This window comes from Condylura cristata, unplaced genomic scaffold, assembly GCF_000260355.1.
Source record: "Condylura cristata isolate star-nosed mole 26May11 unplaced genomic scaffold, ConCri1.0 scaffold00004, whole genome shotgun sequence".
NCBI lineage: Eukaryota > Metazoa > Chordata > Mammalia > Eulipotyphla > Talpidae > Condylura > Condylura cristata.
The window spans coordinates 62,512,555-62,517,687 of NW_004567105.1; positions in this window are offsets into that span (position 1 = coordinate 62,512,555).

Below are 5,133 nucleotides of genomic sequence, written 5' to 3' on the forward strand. Positions count from 1 at the left end.
CTCCAAGAAACGAGTAAGTTTTACTTAGTGAGCTAGAGAATGTTTGTCAGGATGTAGTTTAGGGAGCCGGGAATAGGAAGAAGGCCTTGAGGCACACATAGGTATAAACCCTAAACAGAAAACAAGTAATTGCTTTCAAGATGTTTAATTACCCAGTGAAACAAAAGAAACACAGTCTGCTAGGAGGTTCCTGATGAAAGTGCCAGGCTGGTTGGTGCTTTGCTCCCTGACCTGTTCCACATTCTTCCCTCTAATCAAATGCTAGAGCTAACTATCTCCTTATACTTTCCACGAGTTGCTGAGGGAAATTAAACCTTGATCCAAACTAAAGACTTGATTTCTAAACTTCAGTGGATTCTTTTTAGCACGCAACAAAACAGTCAATCCCCATCCACAGATTCCTCCTCCTGTGAGTAATTCCACCAAAGGCAATTAAGAACAGCCGTTTTCCAACTTTAATACATACACATCTGGATCACTTGCACAATTGTTAACATACAAGCTGCTGGGCCTCTGATTTAGTAGGTTGGGATAAGTTCTGAAATCTTGCATTTTTAACAGGTTTCCTGGAGTTTCTGATACAGCCAGCCAAGGGACCACCCTTTGAGTTCTAGGCTGATTAAGAAGATTTTATGATAGAGCAATGTCTACATAGTTGCTGATGGCTCTCATTCCATCAGTCCCTTAGTCTGATAAACTTGGGAGCCTACTATGTGTCAGGCACTGGATCTTGCTTACATGACATTATGAAGAAAGTTGATGCCCTTACCCTCCTGTCCACTTTATAGGGTGGGGTATACCAGACCATAAATAGTTAATATGCTGAAAGTATTGCTGAGTATGGTAATCTAAGGGGTTACCACCTGGACCTCATTCCAAGAAAACCATCTGAGTAATCAGAGCATCCTTTTATTTGGATGTACAATACCAATCTCAGAGGATTTCTTTGTGCAGACCTCTCTCTCTGAGGCTCATAATAAAGCTGCTTTCTACAGTTCTCAAAACTTAACTGTTAAAGCTGCTTCTGTTGAAGGGGAACTTTCTCCTGACAACCAGCACCTTGGTCCCTTGTTAATAGTTCATCTTAAGGAAGATAACCTTTCAGAATGGGGGAGGTAAGTTTTTTAAGATTTATTAGGTATATGAGAACTGGGTTAGACTAGAGGTGGGGTGAGAGGATTCACTGGAGACAGTGGGGAGCAGAACAGGCAGATTGAAACACTGCTGAGGGGAGCAGTGGATGGAACAGAAGAGTCTACCACACAGTGTACCTCAGTTCCCTGTTGTGGCTGCAGAAAGCTTCGTAATGTTCTACTTCAACTCCTAGTGCCACTAGTGAAGCCTCAGGAGAGAGATGTTCTTAAAGGAAGTACTAGGCTTCCTTCAAGCCTAGGACTCAATTTCGGATCTCCCTGGGAACTGCTCCCCTGAACTTCATTTTCCCTATGATTTGTTTTTAGCCCTGCAACCATGTTTGTCCTTAAATACCTTTGATCCTGAACAGCACTTGAAACAGCCGTATCCAAAGGAAGAGTTACATGAATCAACCGAAACAGGGTTCAGAACCAGTTTCGACTATCTCAAGGAGTAAATTGACCTTGTTCCATTTCTCATGGGACTTCAATGGGAGAGAACCTTCTCTTCCTGCTCCTACCATGCCTTGCATAAGGGACACCAATTTTTTTTCCCCTGCTGCCCCCTCAGATCCTTCCAAACCTTTGGAGGAGAACTAGGTGACTGGTAACTGCAGCAACCTTACCACCATCTACCTTAGGGTGTAATCTGCATGCCTTCATACAGGACAGTGACTACCACATGTAGAAAAGAAAATCCTAACACTGGTTCTCCAGTAACCTAAAGAATCCTCACTACCAGATGGTCAAGGAGATTAGGAAGCAGCAGAGCTCCTAGGTTCCTTTGCAAAGGTTAGTTTCTGGGGCTGGCTTGACTGTCATTGGTGGGTTCTTCATAAACACCCAAATAGACTGGGCATTCCTTAGCCCTGTCTCTTATTCTACAATAGCTACAGGGCTCCCAAGAAGCACTTGAAAAGTCGGATACTGAGGTAGCAAGACCACATCTGAGGCCGAACGTGTTAACTTGTGCTGTGTGGCTTTCTCCCAACTGACTTGGCTTTGGTGTCCTTTCTAATTTTGTGGCAGACTAACTTCCCAGACAAGATAATCATCTCTAAGTTGTGATGGTATTTTCTGCGGTGAGTACTTAACAAGTTGAGAAAGCAGTGTTGCCAGCAGTAGGGTGGTTGTCAGCACAAAAGAACTCAGGCCCCAGACATTGGCTCTTCCCCACCTGGTAATGGTACAGAAAACCAGTTTCCAGCAACCCATGACCAAAAAACAATCACAGCTGATACTGCAGTCCAAATGGGGAATCTATCCATAACACTGCCAGGAGAGAGGCCAAGTTAGATGACACTTTCTGATTGATCTGAGATATGAGTCTGGGCTTAATAAGCGCTATTCCCTGTTAAGAGAACATAGCATTAACTCCAATACCAAGGTGGAAGTGGTAGTAGAAGTAGAGCTTACCTTATACCAAGTGAGGCCCTGCCTCTGCATCCTGATTCCTCTTCCAAAAGTAAGCAAGACTGAAGGGTCTGTGAAGGAAGGGGGAGGGAAATGGACCATACTAAAATGATCAAGTGCTGGCCTTGCCAATCATGAGTTGCTAATTCTCAGTGTCACTTTGAGTAAAGTGATATTTGTAAGGTGGCTGTGAGGATTAAGACAAGCACTATGAAAACTAACTCATTAAAATGCTGAGTTACTACTGAGGACTTAAAACCAGGATCTGCACTGCTTCTTGTCGAGACAAGTATATCTCCAACCACAGCAACTGAAGCAGCTCCTGCCCTGGACAGCAGCCCTTGGTGAAGCCAGGGTCTATGCACTGGAAGGTTGGCTGTAGCCATGGTAATGACCTTGTGCCTGCCTTGGTACTGGAGACAGGTTGCCAGCCCCAATGGGAATCTCAGAGGCATGCAGAAACCATTGCTCACAAAGCATGCCTGATCCCTAAATACATGAGACTTGAATGTGAGCCATGGATATAAGCTGCATATAGGGGTCAATTTCCCTTTCTTCCACTGGTTACCGTGACTAGCCTCCCCAGCCCATGTGCCCAGAACATTTATTTGACAGTCCATTACATTTATTTGACAACCTGTTTCCTACATTCATGAGACTCCAAGGTTGGAAAGAACTGACTGAATCCTGCTCTTTCATCACATTCCACTGCTTGGATAAGTGGCTTCCATACATTCTGTGAGCTGCCACCCAAGCATGTGCGCCATGATCAGTTCTGAAACTGCTCTTGACATCTATTAAGGACAAAAATGAAGCTGAATAGCAACAGTTGAGTTACAATCCCAAAATGAAGAAAGTGTTAATAAAATATGTCTCCAGGGCAGGGAAGAAGGTGATTGAGGAATAGACATTGAGGAAGGAGATATTTAATCTTTAATTTTGCACCATATGCTTGTTTTACTTCAAAAATTGAATTTAGAAGAGTATGTTAAAAGAAGCAAACTGAAGTAGGTAGAGTTTTAACAAAAGGGTGGGAGAAGAGTTCCCCTTCATATCTTTTTTGTGAAAAACAGGGCAGCCGACAACAGGATCTCAGTGACCCACCTAGGAGGCCTCCTTCCCACACAGACCAACCTCAGGAAAGAGGAGGCAGAAATGTTCAGCGAGATCCTGTCAGCGAGATCACACTGCAGCCACCACCCAAGAGTCAGATACAGAGCAAAGGAGCTGCAGACAAGAAAAGCAGAGATGAGATCTGAGAGTGTGTTAGTACCGCTGGCCAACAGGCAAGTGCAAAGCCTTACCCTGCCCTCTGCTCACAGGTTTGTATTTCATGGTATTTATCTCCACAGAAGCAGCATGAAGCCAGGGAAAGAACCTCAGGGGCAGGGAAAGATAATTTCTTCCTGTCTTCCTGTGCCTCCTACCGTGCCTGGCATTGTGCAGTCAGGTGCATTGCAGCCCAACTGGGAATCACTGCTATAAACAATGAGATCAGGGCATAAGTGTCTGACTGTCTGGAACAAGCTACCCAGAGTGGGAAATAAGCAAGGGAGCTTTTCTGAGTTAAGGCATTTGCTAGGTGGGCCTGGAGGGGAGGGAACACCAGGGCTGAGCAACGACTGCAGTAATAGTTCAGTGAGAGAGAGTAAGATTTTGAACCAAGGCAACTCCATTCAGAGATAATACTAGAGACTAGCAAAGAAAACCTCCATCTTGTAGTTGTCTCAGATACAAAAGTTGCCCCATCTCCTGGAAGAATTCGGGTCAATAGTAGATTGGTATAAACTGGTGAATAGGGCTAGCGCCGCACTGTGACCCGTGGACAGGTCCAGAAGACTACATCTAACACCTGGGCTGACATCCGCGTGGCCCGACTGAACACAAGGTGGGCAAGGTGTCAGGAGGGAGTAAGGGACCGCGACTAAAGGTCACTGTTCCGGAAAGATAAAAAAGACGAGGGGTAGGTAGCGCAGTCCCAGGAAAGGCTTTACCCCTTCCCCACCATCCTCCCCCCCCCCCCTCCCATGCGTTCTGGTGGCCCTGGCTGCGCGAGGTCTGGCTTTGGCTGTTGATGGATTAGGTCCGATCCGATTAGAGCTTGGGTTGTCAGCTTTGGCTTCTTTGGAGGGCCCGCGCCTGCCCCGCCCTCGTGGAGACCCAGGGAGATCCCGGAGACCTTCCCAGCCCGCTGCACCAGGTTGGTGCTGAAATCCGGGAGGCTCCGTGCGTCCCGGGCTCGGCTCAACGCCACAGCACAGACTCGGGCTTCCGCCCCCTGCGGCCCTCGCGAGCCCCGCCCCGAGCCTGCGGGTGTCTGGGCCCCCGCCTCCGTGCTCACAGCGTGGCGGGTGGGTTCTCGCGGGTGGGGGTGCCTCGCGCCAGCGCTTCAAGGAGAAGGCGGGACCACGGCCCCGCCCCGCAGTTCTCCCGCGCGTGCACCTGTCGGCGAACGCCACGCCCGGCGCTGTGCGCCAGCCCCCGCGCCTCTCTGCGTCCGTTTGTCTCCGGGCCACGAGCCGGGGGTCTGTCTGTCCCTCGGGCAGGCGGTCTGAGCCGGCGTCAGAGCTACGTGCGGCAGGGCGGC